This window comes from Anguilla rostrata, chromosome 13, assembly GCF_018555375.3.
Source record: "Anguilla rostrata isolate EN2019 chromosome 13, ASM1855537v3, whole genome shotgun sequence".
Taxonomy (NCBI): domain Eukaryota; kingdom Metazoa; phylum Chordata; class Actinopteri; order Anguilliformes; family Anguillidae; genus Anguilla; species Anguilla rostrata.
The window spans coordinates 21376123-21394676 of NC_057945.1; the positions used below are offsets into that span (position 1 = coordinate 21376123).

The following is an 18554-nucleotide window of genomic DNA, read 5'->3' on the forward strand; positions in this document are numbered from 1 at the left end:
TGCTGTTGAGTTGCAAGGTGTGATGAAAATTGTTTAAAGGCCTGTTTGGGAACATTATCTTCTGGGCTTAGGATACACTGTGCCCACCTCAGTCATTAACAGGTTTAAAAGGAAACAACAACACAAAATAAATGAATACAACATCACCACTAATCACCACTTTATCAGAATTTTTACGGAATGGGCAATGAATAAGATTTGGTATCGTTTTGATTTGATCAATTCCCATTACCATTCTAATTCTTATTGTTTAGGCACAAAAAGAAACCAAAATGTGTTGCTCGCAAAATCACCTTTATTTATTTATCATTAGCAGTCAGATTACTAAGACCGTAAAAATGCTCAAATGCTGTTGTTGGTGAGTTGTACAAAAAACATGGAAAAGAACCCAGATCTGAAGTTTTCTTTGCTCCCGTGCAAAAAGCTGCTTTTAACTAACATTAGCGTTAATTAAATTCAGCTATCATAGCAGATAACGTCATTTCATAGCTGCTTGGTCTGTTTGCACAGGAGGTCATAAAAGGTAGACTTGTGGTTCTTGGCTTTATTTGTACAGCCTACCATACAACACCATTTTGGTATTTTTATGATCTTGATAATCCACTGCCTGCTATGCTAACTATATGGAGGGGGGCTGATCATTTCCCCCATTGTGGGGGGCGTGGCCTATTATAGGTGAATTGATGCATACATATTACATAACCAGTGACACTGACATAAAGGCAGCAGGTTCTGGCAGTTGACAAACATTTTTTGCATTTCACTTATCATGATTGCCACTGAAAATACGTTTTCAGGATTCGACAAGCTGATTTTAAGTGCTTTTCTTAATGAATTCCCGGTTCTTTGGAACCGATTCCAATTCGGAATTGGATCTCAATACCCAACCCTAGCAGTGAATGGAGTTACTGGACTCATGCTTTAGTTGGAATTCTTTTCACTATGTCATTGTCTAATGGGTACAACATTACTTTTTGAATACTTGAATACTGCAATTGAATGTATATGCTACATTTCAAATTCAACCATTTCAACCATTCCTACGTATTCTGCTATATTTCTAAAAATGTGGTAGTGTCCAAGGAGTCTGGTGAAACTGTAAAAATGCATTTACTGGCTGTCATTTATTTCAAGAGCCACACTTTTGCTCCCACCCTTTAAAAAAAGAAAGAAAAAGACAATTCCTGAATACTACTCAAGAAGACAAAACAAGTATCCAGTTACCAAACTATTAGTTATTTTCCTCTCTATCCTCAATGCATCTTTTAAAAAGGTGAGTAATTTAAAGAAGATTTAAGGTTGCTTATACAACAAATGGTCACACTCACCAGCAATACAGAATTTTGATTTGGAAGTTGTTCAAAACAAATTTACTGCTATATCAGTACATTTTATTTTATTTTTAAAATTTTTTAAAATACAGCTTGTAGTTTGTCTTGTGTTGGTGGTATCATCATACACTTTAAGTCTGTTTATATATATATATATATATATATATATATAAATAAAAAAAAACTTTCTGTCCTTAAGTTTTTGACTACTCTATTGTAATACTGTGTTTAGAGGTGGCCATTTTTTTAGGATTGTTCAGCAGTGGTACCATCAGGCACTAAAGGTGAGATCGCATTTTCAGTTTTTCCCAGCCCTGCAGCCGCAGCACTGTACAGAGTTTGCCCTGTTAGAAGTGCACACATGCCCATTCTACCTGTCTACTGTGGGTAAAAAGAGAAGTAATTTGAAAAGTAATTTGAAAATACCTTGTTGTGTCTATTTATCTCTTGAAGGCCAGGTACTGTGTCAGTCTACATGGACCTCCACGGTGATAAGCGCAACCTTCAGATAAACCCCCAGAGTGTATACGTTTATTATGGTGGAGGCCAGTTCAACAAGCTGTACTCCCATCATCCGGAATACTGTGCCATGTATCCAGCTTACTGAGAAAACAGCGCTCTGCTGGGATGTGTATCTCGAGTCCTTGAGTCCGATTTACCACGGAAGTCCGGTTTTTACTGCTCAGCTTGCAGTGGGACAGGAAAAGGAAGCGGTTAGTATCTCATTGGTCGGGTGGGAGGAGTCAAGATCTCAGGAATAAGGAATAAGGACTGTCACTTAAGTCTTAAACTTAAAATGTGATTTGGGGGGGGGGGGGGGTCAAAAATCTAATGATGCATTTTCACATTACATTTTCTGCAGTTCAGAGTATAAAATACATTCCTTGTGGTTCCCATGCTAATATTAAATAGACTTTTGCCTGCAGCAGAACCAAGCGCGCAGTATTTTCATCGCAGGATCCTTCCAGAGGAAATGAGATATAGCTGTGCTGTCTGCATGCATCAAAGTAATCCACAGTAAATCAATGGCACAAACACATTGGCTCTGGTGCTCTCTGCTCGTTTCCAGTTACACGTTGCATTTTAAAAGCGTACTATACGTGATATTATCTTGTTTCCTAGCAAAATAAAAAATAAACAGGTCGCAACTGGTTATCGCAAAATTAGGCTATTTCCTGAACATGTGACCTGGGAAACAATCTACCTGTATTTCAATTCTCCTCAAAGGGTCACTCTTAATTGCAGTGATCAGTGATAAGCAACAAAGAAACACAGGCAATTATGCAAGTAAGGATTAATTGTTGAGCTTTTGGTACATGGGTGTCAGCCTCTAAAAGGTGTCTGATCTTGTTGGTGTAGGTTTCTATTGTAGACCAGCACTAAAAAATCTGATAGAACTAATCTCGGTCATGATTGAAGACCTTGATGAATTTATTAGTTACGCCCATAGGGGCCCTTATCAGATAAGATTAGGCCTCCATGTGGTAATTGAATGATTCATTGACATGACTAAGGTACTGAAATCGGTTCAGTGGTTAATGTGTGGCTCGAGAAAGTCTTTCTACAGTCGCTCTCTTTGTGGTGGAGGACAGAACTACAGTTACTGTCAGAAAAGCCTCATGGGTCTGTACATTAGGTTACATATTGAAGTAGGTTTTATGTATTATTTAATTCAGTTTACTCATTATGTAATCTTTTAATTTGTTAGGTCAGGTATGGCAGTGATTCCCAAAATACCTGAGCCCACAACCCACTTACTGAGCAAATACTTGTTCTCTAACCTGCCCCTAAATGTTGCCTTGCATACATTAAATATAGAATTAACCCTTTTTTTACATCTGTATCTACACTATAACTAGTGCAATAATGAGATAATATGCATACATACATAATATAAGTGGGAGGATAGTATTTTTCTTTTTTTTTGCGAAAATCACGCCTAAAAACCCCGAAAAGTTGATTAAAATGACAATGTTCATCTTGGTGATGTCTTAGATGGAAAACACAATGCAAAATACTGTATGGCTATTGTAATTAAAACCAAGCAGAATTGAACTCCTAAGCTGTGTAACGTGTACTTCAGCACACTGGATTTGAAATGAGGCAATGAAGATGAGGTTAAAGTGCAGTGCTGTCAGCACCATATCAGGTGGACCGTGTAGGAATTACAGCCCTCTTTATACATTTGGTCACCTAAACTGAGGGAACTATGTATAAAAAGGGTTGTAATTCCTACAAGGTTCATCTGGTATGTATGTCAGTTTCCTCAAATTAAAGCTCAGCAGTCTGCACTTTAACCTCATATTAATTGTTTCATTTCAAATCCAATGTGCTGGGGTACAGAACCAAAACAACAAAGATTCTGCTACTGTCAAGATACTTATGGACTGCACTGTTTCTTGTTTTATTATTATTATGTTTTTTCTATGTGTTTATCTTGTGACCCACCTTGACCCCTCCAACAACCCACCAGTGGGCCCTGACCCTCAGTTTGGCTAACATTGCCTTATGTTCTTCAACATATCGATTTGTTGTGCAGCCAGTTCTGCAGTATTTACAACTGTTCTCAACTGAGCTAAAAATGAGAATATTTGAACCTTTTAAATAATGGCCACAGTTCCCTTGCGGGAGAAGAAAAAAACAACAATCCTTTGGTTAATTGAAAAAGTAATAAATATAAAATAGTATAGTATTCCCAATTTCAGATTTAATTACATAGATAATTATGTCACATGAGTGAAAACACTGTGGTCCTGTAAAGTAACAATATCTAAGACTACATGTTGACTGATTAACAGATTGAAATCTAACCAAAGCTATTTACACTCCAAAGCAAAGTTTTAATGAGTTCAAATCAATCAATCAATCATCTACAAGACAACTGGTTAAAATTTTTAGTGGTGTGTGTGTGCACTTCCTCTGTTGCCAGCTAAAGATGTTTGACTTTGTCTTGAGTCAAATATGCCCATCAGGCATCATACATATTATATAGAAACTGTGTATCTCATTGTGGTTCAGATTGTGTAATGAGTGAGTGATAGAGCAAGTGAGAAGGAAGAAGATGAGTGAGAGACAGAGCGAGTGAAGTAAATGGAAAGTGAGAACAAGATAGAGAGAGCAAAAGGAGTGTGAGAGAGAGCCAAAGGAGCAGCAAGAGGCAGAACGAGATTAGGGCTCTGCACAGAATATAAATGTACAGCACAACAATTCCCCAGAGATTAATAAAAACTCATTGAAATAGTCTTTCTCCAGTTATGACAATGTGCCAGAGAGTGTTTAGTAGGCAGGGTAGCACATATGTGTGCACCTAAATGGATGGTTATACTGCATTATGGTGCTCTGAAGCATTCCATCATGGAATAATGAGGTTGACTCAGTGGCGTTTAAGAAATGTGAGGATCCAGATGATCAAAATGCAAAAGTAATCTGCTGCATATAACATGAGCCTGTTAGATCAGGGCTGTTGTATGCTTCCTTTCTGCAAATTCGGAATACCCAATCGCATTTTGACGACTGTCTCGTTGAAATGAGACTTTGAAATGTCCTTGAAGTGCCCTCTGTAAATTCAGGAGCACAAAGACGTACTCTGTCGCGAAGTCTGCTCTGCCAGCCCCCATCCCTTTTTATTTTGCAGTTCACTGATGGGACGCACTGGTGGAGGGATGGGAAATTCCATTACTGGAGGTTTGGTGTGTATACAGGTTTCTGTTTCTACCAATTACCCTGCCTCCGTATGTACACCCATTCATTTGAAGATTTCATCACACATAACACTGCCATAGAGGTACATGTTATATATAGGGACACCCTTGGTTTTAATTGTCATTCAGAAGTTTGTAAGTGTAACTAAAATGTCAGATCACATAAATTAAGTTGGAAATTAAATCATTAAGATCGAGAAGTTGAAGGAGTTGAATCTCTACAATGTGAGCAATCCCTACAAAGAGACTTTGGCAGCCATCATCCAGTGAAGAGAGAAAGTACATTTAAAAAAGTCTTCAAATAATGTAGAACTTTCTGCCAAGCTGAGAAAGAACTTTTGTTCAATATCGTCTGCCTTGCCAGATCTATTTGTTTGAAGTTGTACATTATACTGTAAATGATACTTTCTCCATTACATGTAACCGCAAGTGGCTTTGGTGTGGCTGACTGGCTGTTGAACTGGGAGAATCAGCCAGTCAGGCTGGGGGTATAAAGACTGTGTGTCACCAGAAGCTGTCAGAAATTGTTCCATAACTAACCAAATAATTAAATAAACAACTCCGTGAATAAAGAACTCAATAATAGTCCAATTTTCAATTACTGAATTAACTAATTTCACTGAAATAACTCCATTTGTAAGATTTTTTCTTTGTTTATTTAGCTACAAAATGGTGTGAAATTAGTTTGAAAAGATAGCCAAATTTTCATATAAACATTCTTAAAGAACTTAATTATATATAAAAAAAGATATATTGTTACCATGTCAATGTTCTTTTAGCTTGTACATGCTGGAAGTAAGGCAAAAGGCCTGTCTATCAAGCGAATAATTCATCATGTTTCCATTGAAATGGCCTTGTAACGGGCATCTGTTTTTCTGTGTCCTACTCTATGTCCTAATTTCCCTCTCTGCCCTCAGTTTTATTTCCATGTTTGTTTCTCCTTAATTAGAGCTTGGGTCCTGATGGACAATGGACACTCTGGGATAATCTTTGCCACTGAGGCAGGTGAAAAGTCTGCTAATGTGAATTTGTGGTTTTTTGTGGATCCATTGTTGTAAACAGTTAGGGTCCACCTTGCTACAGTGTAGAGCAAGGATGAAATGAACTAGGACTACAGTAGTGTCTTGTGTATTTAATATTGAATGGCGTCTCATTGTCTGAAAGGCATCACCCCTGGGAACAGGAGGAGGCAGAAGTCTTTTGATGCTATGCTGGGAAACGCAGCTCAAGCCTTCCCAAGGGACAATGGAGGGATTGCAAATTCTGAACAGGGTTGGACACCAGCTTGAGTGACGAACAGTCTAAAGGAGTAACATGCTTACAGGGTGATATTTTTTGGAAGCGAGCACATCCTGAAATGGGAAAGTACTTATTCCGGATTGGCAGAGTTTGGTGGCTTATCATGTTAAGGCCCTTTTCCAGTCTGTGAATCGGCCTCGCGCTTTGGGTTGGAATCTGGTCAGTAGCACCGCAGCGTGGCACGCGATTGGCTGTAGCAACACGAAGCAACTAGACTGCTTTGGGATTAGGACTGACCACACAAAACTGTGAGCACACAGTGGAGTGCTTGACTAGGAAGCCAATGGGAGGAAGAGTTTTGTTTTTATTTTGTTTTTAGTTTTTTTTAAGAATTTGTTTCAGCTGACTAAATTGTTTGTTCCATTGTGACTTCTAGTTCTACTATTGCTCAGGATTAATTAAACAATGAAATCAAGGTTGGTCGTCTTAGACTTTTGGTTTTGTTTTCAGCTACCCAGCCACCCATCGGCAAAATAATGTGTTTGCTACTTAGGGGGCACAACTTCCAAAACAGTTAAAATAGTTATTGATGTGTCCTTTAACTGGGAGGTTGGCTGGTACATGTACATGGTAATCTAATTTTCTCAGTTTCTAGTGTAGCTCAGAGTTTTTTCTTTTCTTTTTTTGTTTCTAAGGAACTGAGAATAATAACTTGACCCAGGACATATGGGGCAGTGACATGGGCCCTAGTTTGCAGGAAGCAGAACTGGTGAATGAGAGGCAAGGCTAGCGGAGGTTCCAGTGCATTTCACCTAGCAACCACCCAGCAGGCAAGCACCTATTGGACCCGCCGTTGATGCCAGCTGTCAGTCTGCCAGTGTTTTGCAAATCTGAAGCATTCATCAATGATTTCGCCATCTTTTGCCACCTGATCCTCTGGACCCAGTCATCTGGACTGCCTCAGCTTGATTGTCCGTGTGCGGACCACTGCATTGAGGGTTTGTAAAACACTAGCCGACTGGCAGGGCTGGTGGGCCGGTAATGGGCCTCTCCGAACTTTCTATCTGGGTGCGGTGAATCGGGTCAAGTCTCTGAAAAATAACAACATGCAGAACTTTGTGTTGATAAAATCAAGGCTACCAAGCAGCACACGTTGCTGGGAGCACAAGCACCATGCAAGAACCTGTTCTAAGCTTAAGGAAAACAAGGATAATACATTCTGATGCAACCGTCATTAGGGAATTCATTGAGAAACATTTGAGGTAAGGAATGGTTCATCCCTCTGAAATGATAATTGTGCTACTTCAAATATGATTATAACCTTTCAACAAAGCTGCTTGTTGCATTGTCCACTGGAGAGATAACAAAAATAAGAGGTGAGGAGCTTCAAGACAAAAGTTATTTATCTAAAAATAATAATAATAAACAAGGCAAATCCTGGTCTCGCAAAAAGGCAGCGACACAGCACCATACCCTGTTTCCTTCAAAACAGACTTCCTAGCCCTTCTCATACACCTGAATTTACCCCTGGTGAAATTACAACTATGTGTGTGATTGACTTTTATTCTGTCTGTTACATATTGGTAAGAATGACATCACAAATTCATTTAAGGTGGACATGATGATACAGTAGATGATGAAGAATTGATTTGATGTTAACACATTTGCATACTTTTGGCAGATCTACAGACAAGTTGCACAACAAAGTAAACAAATTCATTATAAAAAAAAATGTGAATCTTATCGAGGAGGTCTGCATCTTCACAAATTTACCTTCATGGGGTTACTTGAGGCTCAGGAGTATTGCTAGCCCATGTCAAGACATCCTTGTACCTTTTTATTTCTCGGGCTGTGGGAAGAGGATTTTTTACTCTTGTAATACAGCATAATTTTCTTGTTTCATAACTACCATTTTCTCTTATATTTTTATACTAATAAAAAAACTGGAGCGGACGGGTCAGATAAGGAGATGGGGACATTCAATTTCTGTCACCATACTGTGATGATGCCAGTGCATATATTAGTCTACTATAGTTTAACCTTAATCTCAACCTCAATCTTTAAGCACAAATGAGGGCTTGATAATCATTGTGGTTTTGACTGTTTATATCTGTCTTGGTAAATTAATCACTGTCCTCCTTGTAGCTGGGCTGTGTTTTAAGATAATCATTATCTTGCCTCACTGAGCTTGCTGTTCTAAAGCAGAACTGCCAGCAGCCCTGCTCACTTTCATCAGCAGGGTTCATTATGTCAGTGAGCAGTTCTAGTACTGTCAATCGCATCCTCGCTGAAGGTCCTCACAGGTCCCTCAAAACCTTAATGCCCAGGACCCATGTGGACCTTGGTGTAAAATGCAAACTTGTTTTCCAGGTTTGGATCAAATCCATTGCAATTGTTGGAGATCTCAGGTATATGCAATGGCAGTTGATAATACCCAAAGAGAACCTAAACAACCTGACCACATCTGGTTTTAAAAAAACATTGATGCATTTAACTCTTTCTCTTTGTTTTAGCTGGACAAGGCTTTGCAGTGTACTGTGAATTGTCTGTCAGCCAATCCTCCGCTCACCTCTGTTCTCGCAAACCCTTATTTATGAGAGTAGACTGCAGTGAACAAAAGCCAACTGATAATTCATCTGTATGGAGTAGTTTGTGGTCATTGTTGACAAGGATGGGGGAAAAATTGGGGCAGCAGAATGATTGTACATCTTTGTTTGGCTGCTGCATCTCTTGTTCACTGTATAAAATTAAGTAGCTTAATTTTCCCTTGTGATGTGTGTGTTGCTTTTTTGTTAAGGCTATATTTTGTTGAGTATTATTACTCAATACCTATTTAATGTTAATCTAAATGTATGTACAGTTGTAGCTTGTACACACTAGGTGCTCAAGCATTATAGCATGTAGCATATATTCAAACCATTTCAATGGAAAGAGGCAGTTAGGATATAGTGTGTTTAAGGTATAAGGACATTTGCTTTAGTATCAAGTTTTGTGTCTCTGAAAACGACATTTCCAGTCCTTGTTCCAACACATTTTTACGCATTTTTAGTTTTAGTTAAATATATAAACACAAAACACCCCAGAAACTGTCTGATTTGTAGTATAAAAAGTGTCAAAAAGTACTGCTTTCTGACAAGAACACATTTCATGCAATTTTAGCCCCTAGAAACCATACACTAACCTGTCCGACTAACTTATGATTCCGTAAATGTTCACAGATTTGTGGTCGGAGTGAGGCGTTTTGGGCTTGTTTGATGGTTGTAGTATAATTTAATCATGTGGAACTGGGAGCGAGAGCGCCTCTCACTGCTGTCTTCCTAGCTGCTGCCATGTGTAGAAATATACCTCTGTGTCCCCTCCTGGCTTGCACTGACAGAAATTAGATGTAATCTTCTGTAACAGCGATGGCTGAGACCATACTGTGAGAAATCCAGGCAGGACACCCAAAATATGACTATTTTCTGCAAAGAGATGAAACCCGAAGTATCTCTTTCTAATAATAATAATAATAATAATAATAATAATAATTTATATAGTGTCTTTCATCTCAAAGCTATGTGCAGCACCCACCTGTGTGCATGGCGAAATGGATGCCAGACTACAGCTGGCAAACACTATTTTTGAAGTATTTTAGTATGATGTGGCTCTTTTAATCAGGAAGGTACAATGTGGTCCCATCAAAGGTGCTGGATACCATAATACAATTAGAATTTGTTGATTACATGACATGCTGACACAATTGCCAGGATTACTGACCGAAGAGGAACGGTCCAAGAGAGCATGGAATGGAAATTCATGAAATTGCAACTCTTTAACTTTTCTATGTCTTGTCAAAGCCAAAATAGGTTGCTGAAGGACAGTCATGTCAGTGAATCACTCAACACAATATTTAATTTATACACACACACACGTGCACACACACACACAGATATATTGCTTTGTACACATTTCTTTCTTAATTTTACATATACTGTTCCCATGATTCATAAAATAAACATTTTCTTGTATAATGCACTTATTGCAACACCTCTTAAGACTAAACAAATTTAATTCAGAGAATTATGTCACTATTCTTTCACAAGAATTCATATTTTACAATCCATTGATTCATAACATCCATCCATCTGTGGCTTTCTAACATCCAGTGCATGCAGATGTTGTTGATTAGTTCAACCCTACCCCGGGTGTCAGCCCCATAAAGAAAAATAACATCATAATCGTCATATCAGCACAATGACATGTTTCCAATTCCTAGAACAGAAGTGTGTTTCCGGAAAATGATGCCTGCTGAACTGAATCTTGGGAGGAAATAAAGTTAGTGCTCAGGACCTGCTTGAGATTGTTGTGTCCCAAGATATTTCCAAAAATAATAAATAAAAATCAGTTCATGTACAAGAACTTGACAATGCATGCAAGTCAGAGTTTGATTTTAAAAGTCTCTGGCAGCCAGCTGGCCTTGCAATGGCTGCTATTGTGGGTTTGTGGTCTGTCGCAAGAAAATAACATTAAGCTCCTAAGCAACTAGTATACAGCCTTGTGTGCACATTACCAGATAATTTTTCAGAAAACAGTTAGGGTGCTCAATTGTTTTATCTTTAAATTAATTTTGGTCGGAATTATTTCCTATGGCACATTACACCCAAGGGTACTACTCTCTGAAAGAACTGAATTGTTTATTTGTGTTTATAACTGTGAATACACACTATAGAATTAGTCTGTTCTCATGTACAGCCTCAGGAAACATAAGGTCACTGAACAAATGCCTTTGGGGCTACTTGAAGTATATATACTTGCTTTAGACCATGATGCCCTGAATTTCCCTCTACCAGTCATTGTAAAGTTGACTTGTCAGTTAGAAATGTCTAAGTATCAAAGATTCTTCATTACGCATAAAAATGGTCAACCAACCAGTAGGGGATCACGCTCCCTTCCTTGGGCAATGCAGCTGTATGCCACCTGGCAGGGCTGCTAACAAAACACTGGCATGTTCCAGATCCAGTGCAAAACGTGGAGCCCAACCACGGCCTAGAACAATGCCTTAACACTACAGGATGAGAAACCCAGCATCCCCTTTGTATTGCTAGTATTGTGAATCCTATGACAAATTTAAACTTGGAATACATATGAGGCCAGTTACATTTACATTTGTAATACGGGAGGGCAGGCAACATGATGTTGATTTAAAAAAAAAAAAAAAAAAAAAATCTGCTTTCAGTATGTCTTTGTACTTATACTTGCATATCTTAGTCCATCCTTTGACAGTCTGAAAGAATGATAGCAGTCACAGATGCTATGGATTAGAATGACTGTATTATGAACTGTTGCCACAAGATGACACCACAAAATATTGAGCTCAGTTGATATTAAAAAACATGCATGTTCACAATATCTACTAAGCAAATCATTTTTATTCATTTTTTTTTTATAAATGGGAACAGGTTTATAATAATGGCTCATTCAAAGCAATAGTGGAACTGACATCTCAAGGTTAGAGTTTTACACAGCATTGTCCGTTGCTCAAAAATAAATAAGGTGCCATTACAATAATTCCAAATCAAAAAATGACACTAAATATCAACATAAATTATTTACATTTTTATTTTGCAGCTGGGCTAATTGCCGTAATTACTTGATGCCATGCTGTCACTAATTTAACAGCTTCCACGGGTGCATTTTTGCCCCCGCAGAAGATTATGGTGGTGTTAAAAATTCCTCCCTGTGTCCTGAGTGAACCTCTGAAGTCCAAACAATAAGAAACGGTGACACAAGCAAAAGTTTGTCTTACAACAACAGCTGCTCAATGGCTCCATTAAGATTCCATGAATAGTGCCGTGTGGGAACACTCCTGGAGCTGGGGCTACAGCGTGTGCTCTCAGCACGTACTGCGTTATCAAACCACTTGCTGAAACAGCCTCCTGCAGAGCAGCGGCTAACAAGCGTCTTTTAAAAAAAAAAAATTAAAAAAAAACCTTTTTCTTCTTTTTTTTTTGAGTGTTTTCCAGAACGGAACGAAAAATCTGGGATGTTAGTTTAGTTGAAAATGTCGATGTTCACCATATTTTCAGTCTCTGCTCAGCATTCAATATTGATCACATGGGTCTCTGTGTGGGAGTCGAAGGAACACCTGTGGTTTTTAACCGCTTTATTTTATTCGTCCCTAATTTTAATTAATTAATTTTTATTTTATTTATTTATTTATTTTTACAGAGATTGGCGCTTTCAGCGATACCATCCCATTTGAACCCACAGCTCTTCGTGGCACATCATATATTATGTACCTGATTTTTATGTTTAATGCAATATATTGAGTATAATTGGCCCGCACACTATATAAAACAAAATATACTTTTCATTTTGACACAGGAGCATCAAAACAGTCACAATCTTAAGGCGTTTCCAACAACAGTTTTACCATTGGGCACAAAACGGGGAATATAATTAATTTCAATATATATGTACTTTCATTGTTTATTATAAACAGGATTTACATTGTTTGTTCCACACTGCTAGCTATGGTACAGTAAAACGTGGTCTTCCAAATTATGTGAATAAGGGTTAAGTAAGCTACCAGACTCATGATGATTGAGTACCATATGATGGGGGTCATTCAGGGGTTAAAACATCATATAGAAACCAATACACAGCAGATGGAGCCATCTTGGGGCTTACTAGAAGTGGAGTAACGATACATTAACTCACCTTGTTCAGGTGTCTACCCAGAACACCTTCTCCCTTTTAGACACAAGATGAATCAAACTACAATTCATTGGCATTGTTATCGCAGATTCTTTAGACTCGGCAGATACTCAGTTATTATATCAATATTGTGGCGATCGATTGTACTGTACTGCAATATTGTATTATAAACTAATGTCACCCATTGGATTCTCCTGTAAGGAAGTTTTTTAAAAATAAGTCCCAGAGTGACATTGGACCTCATGCATGAACATTTTCTCAACTTTCTCATACTTCATTAGTGAGGTGGGCTCGTATGAGTGCACCACGTAAGTTTCAGCAAATACGCGTAACTTCAGAGAAAAAGAATGGCTCGTATGCCTTGCTGCAGCAGTCGACCCTGAGGCTGCAGCCTGGAAGGCTTTTCCACTTCCTGCCATTTCAGCCTGTCACGTCGTAAATTTGGCAACTGAGTTCATTCACCCAGCTAACTAGCCAACTAGCCCATGTTAATGCCACTGCAGATGTTATTCAGATTTTAAATCTGTTTTTGCATGTCTGGGAAACCTTTAGTTATTTGGTTTAGCTTTGGAGAATAGCAGGCTAATTGCACAGGTACGACAGGTTAGGACTACTCGTAAAGAAAAAATTGTAAATACGAGAAAAGTGGTGAATTCTCTTCAATCGCTCATACGAGCGAAGAATGAATCTGTTTGTATGTGTTGTCCTTACATGAGGCCTATTGCCTTTGTGAGCAGGGAGGGAGGGAGGGCCATCGCAGGATAGGGTATCAAAGGTGGCCAGGCCATACCCAGGTGCATGGTGGGAATTCTTTTTTCAAAATTGCTGTGGCCCAAAGGAACAATGCCTTTATCTACATGCTGCCACAGTGAAAGAGGCAGCAAGCAACCAATGCCAGGGACAGACTGGCATGGCCTGGGGCAACCAGAGAGCCCTGGCATACATTACCTGCTGGCAAACTGGGTTTTTATTTTTGGGAAAGGGGGCCTCCATTCCAGTCCCCCCCCCCCTCATCCACCACCCCACCCACTGTGTTTTTCACATTTTGTTTTTGAGTGTTTGTATTTGTGTTTGGTCTTCTCTCCATCTTATTTTCCCTTAGTAGAACCGCAGGGTTGGAGCCCCCCTAGTGAATAAGCCTTATGCAATCTCTGAGGGAGGTCCACACACTGATATGTGTATCCCTTTGAGTCATGGTGTTATTTTCCTTTGTGTGACATGAAATGGTTTCGGTAGTGGAACAGGCGCTTTAGTGTGAGCTGCAGAAAATATGGATGAGAAACCAACAAGATGCACATGTTATGATGTAAGCCAACAGGGAAGGGTCTCTGCATGACTATAGTCCATTGGGGAACATAATTGACATGTGTTGACATTGAGCCATCTTAACATATGAATATTCATATCGATAGTGAGGGCAAACAGGGAAAGTGAAACAATGTGAGAGCAAGCATGTAAGCTTAGATACCTAGTCTATGTGTTGACCGTGCAGTGAACACATTCATTGCATTATTTAATCTGGAACGGTTACTTTTCCACATGTCTTAGGGCGTTGAAACACCAGTTTTAATATAGGCATTATCACTTATTTAAAAAAGAATTATTCTAATTTAATTAGAATACAACTTCCTCCATAAAATGTTGCTGTTCTCATGGACAGGAAGTCCAGCAGCTTTTGTATCTTAGTTGTTTGGTAGATCTTTAGTATATGAAGGAAGAGCACTGAAGCCACACCTCTTCAGGTGCAGGGGATAGTTTCCACGTGGGCACAGTGGGGGATGAGGGTGTGCTGTAGATTGTTACAGATTACCTCTTTTAGATTAAATAAAGAATCACTTTTCTGCTGTCTGAGAGTATTGTTCATTCGCATTATCTTCTTCACTTTGTTGCACATTCTGTTAAGAATCACAGATTGGCATGGTTTTTTCACACCTCAAAATGATTTTTTTTTAACTATATCTATAGCCTCTGGGTATAATTGATTTTCAGTTGACAAGCACTGTAGCTGTACACTCCAACTGCATGGTAAAGATGGAAAAAATCTTGTTCTGCTCTCGCACACAGATGGCAGGTTCAGTGAGGTAATTATAGCTATATGCTATATGCTATATGCTTTGTGCTATGTGCTATATGCTATATGCTTTGTGCTATATGCTATATGCTCCGGCCATTGTAAATAATTATGGCCTGCTGCTTACGGGCACATGCTAATATAACAATACCTCCAGTGTGCTGTAAGAATAGGAGTCTGATATGAACCGGTATCCTTGGGAGCAGGGGGGTGTAGAACTGCCCATGATGCTACACTGGGCAGAGGGGAGGGTTTTGTTCGGCAGGGTGTCTCGTTGATCAACAGCGACTCCTCTGGTCAATTGAGGACCTGCAGTCTGCCTGCCTCTGCTGCATAGCTTGAGTACATTTCACACGTGGCGGAGGCATGAAGCATGACACAATGACTGCCAGGAGGAGCAGAGGAGGAGATAAGGGTCTTTTTGTGTTTTCCTGAAGTGATGCAACAGGACCCTGAATACAGCTGGGCATCCCTGATTGGGACAGAGTAAAAATAAAATCAGAGAGAAAAGTGGTTAAAAGTTTAAAAATGCATAATATTTCTGAAGATGTGCTAATTAATTAATTAATCCATTCATTCATTAGTTAATTAAAAGTGAGCTTGACAGTGGAATTGGAGGGAAAGCAGTTAGCATGTTGTCATGTTTACGTAATTGTCCTGTAACCAAATTTGGAGAGAAAAAATGCTAATATCCTGAACGGATGAGAAAAAACATGACTCATTCTTAACAAGAAAGCTTTATTTTTTTATATTACTATATTTTCTATATAGCAAGTGAAGCAGAGCTGCAATGCATTGTCAGTAATGACAAACACATGGCTGTGAAATATTTTAAAAGATAATATGAGCAATAAATTGTACCTTTGCCAACAGGTTATGAAATGGTGCAACATCTTTTCTAATCTTGATATGATATTTTAATATATTGTAAAATATTCTTTTTTCATAAGGGAGCAATGGCTGTATCACTAGCCCCTACACTGGCTATCAAAGCCACCATTGTGTACATTGTGCGCTTTTCACCTGACTGCATTTTTTAATAAAACCGTCACTGACTCGGTGAAATACAGAGAGAAAGAAGAAAGGAGAAACCTTTAGTTTGACAGCTTCTCTTTAGGACAAGTTTCTCTGATCATTCCTCATCTGTGTTGCTTGTTCTGATAAAGGTCCTTTTTTATTTTTTACAAAAAGCATTCATGGCAGTCTGGATGGCAGTCACTATAGTGTTGTCCAGGGTGATGGAGAGGCCCTGCAGAAGAGAGGACTTGGCAAGAATATAGAGCAGCTCAGTCTTGGCCAGAGTAAGCTTCAGGTATCAGTTGTTCCTCCAGGATGAGATATCAGAAGGCAGACTGACATGCGTGAGTTGACCTTTGTGTCAAAGGGGGAAGGGAGAGAAATAGTTCAGTATCATCAATCGGGTTCAGTGAACAGGTGGTCGGTTAGTGAGCCTGCAGAAGTACTTGGACAGCAGCATCTGTAAAGAGAGCGAATACACACCGACAGGGTAGGTTGGGTGGACATCAACGAGAAGGAGGCTAGAGGATTGTGCGAAGGAACTGTGGATGTCATTTGCTTGCATGTCAAAGTAGGTCACAAAGTCATCTACAGTAAGAAGAGACAGGTGGGAGAGGCAGTGGGTTGAGGATGGAGGAGAACAACAGTTTAGGTGGGTAACAGCATGATGTTTGAATTTTACGTAAAGATGGACTTTGATATTCACTGATATTATAGTCAAGTTCGCTAATAAAATGAGTACATTTGCAATTATATAATTGAGAAAATTACTGATTCATATATCTGCAGCAGCTATTACTTTCCCTGCATTGCTTCTCAAAGTTTCCAGATCAGAGAATGTTTTTTATCTTTTAAAAACTCTTTTTATCTTTATAGCCTTTTAGGGCTGATTAGCTCTGCAGGCTTAGAATTTCTTACTTGTAACACCTGTTAAGTGTGTGGTACAAATTTTTCATTGAAGGAACCAAACGTGTTTACAGACAGACAGCACATTGAATTGTGGGAACTGCAGTTCCTCAAATTTGTAAATGGGGACATTGTTCTTTCTTAAATCAGACAGGTGTGCTCTGTTCTCATGTTATACATTTCAAAAGAGCCGGAAACTGCATGGGTAAATCCCCTATTAATCATGTACTACAGCCTATGCACTGAACTATATGGCTCCCCTGCAAGTAAGTTTCATAGAGAATCTTGATGGTACTCCATTGTTCTAAGCTTTCATAGATTTCATAGCCATTTGTTGCCAGTATGGGAGGATTTGGTCTCATGCAGAGGAAAAGAGAAATAACAGGAAAGAGACATTCTTTCAGTTATTTCCAATGTCTCTACTGCTCACACTCATACATAACACTGGTTTGCCTTGACACTGTGCATAGTTCACGCACAAACAAATATGCTATCAATTTCAATAACCATAAGGCTGAACCATTCTCATGGTTTTCGGTTCATCCTCCGTGCTTAAATTATGGCTGGATGAGTGGTTGCTATATTGGATTCCTACTTCTGGGGTACCAGCCAATGCATTTTATCCTCTGAAAGGGCCCCTGTGGCAGGTGTTATGTGAATTGCTGCATGTTGCAGTGTGATTTCAAGAGGAGAAATTCTGCTGCTGTGAAATTTAAGTCAAATGCAGAACGTACGGCGCTACAGAGCAGCAGATGCATGTTCATGTCTTGGTTAGCATTTCAATTTGATTACATGCGCCGAGCCAAAGCCCTGCTTCAGTGCTGATGAACTGACCTTGCGCAGGGCAGGGGCGGGGTGTGGGGTGGGGGGGGTGTCCACTTCCCTCTGATTAAGGGGCCTCAAGACCATTTTCTTGTCCTAACAGCGTCTGTCATTTCCGGCTGCTAATTTTGCCCCTTTCACACACTTTTGCATACCTTCATCACAAGAATTAAACCCCTGTCTCACAAATGAAACACATTTAGGCTTATAATCGCTGCAAAGGGAAGCCAATTTATTTCTCACCGATATGAATAGCTTGAGCCCTTTAAAATTCTTCAGAGTCATCCACTTATATAAGCCTCAGAAAGGAAGACATTTTCCTCAGCTGTAGCAGGATGTTACAACCTTAAAATACAAATTCATTGGCCGTAGATACAAATGCATGGGTTGAAGCATTTTGGTACCAGTGTTTTAAAGTTCCCCATGCGATTATCATTCCTATGGGCAATTTAATGAGCCAACTAACACGTCTTGTGCTGTTAATGAAATTTTAACTGATGTTTTATATTAATAGGCTATTTAATTAATGAAAACAGCTGTCTGGATATGAAGTGTGCTCTCAAATATCTTAGAAAAGCAGAAAACTGTTCAGAACAGAAGCGATAAGGGTTTAATTTTTAAAAAGACAAGAGACCCACTCAACAGCCAGGTTGTTTTATCTGTTCTAAGAATCCTTTGCAAATGTTTAATTGCTTGTTTTATTCTTCTTACTCATTATTTTTCAACACATGTTACTGGGCTATTCCTTTATCTGGATTTCAAAATGTTTTA

General features: G+C 39.0%; 1 protein-coding gene across 5 annotated transcripts in view; it reads left to right on the plus strand.

The window, feature by feature from the left end:
* The window catches only part of nicn1 (nicolin 1), a 130474-nt gene that overhangs the window by 41511 nt on the left and 70409 nt on the right, over positions 1 to 18554 (plus strand). The window lies entirely within an intron of this gene.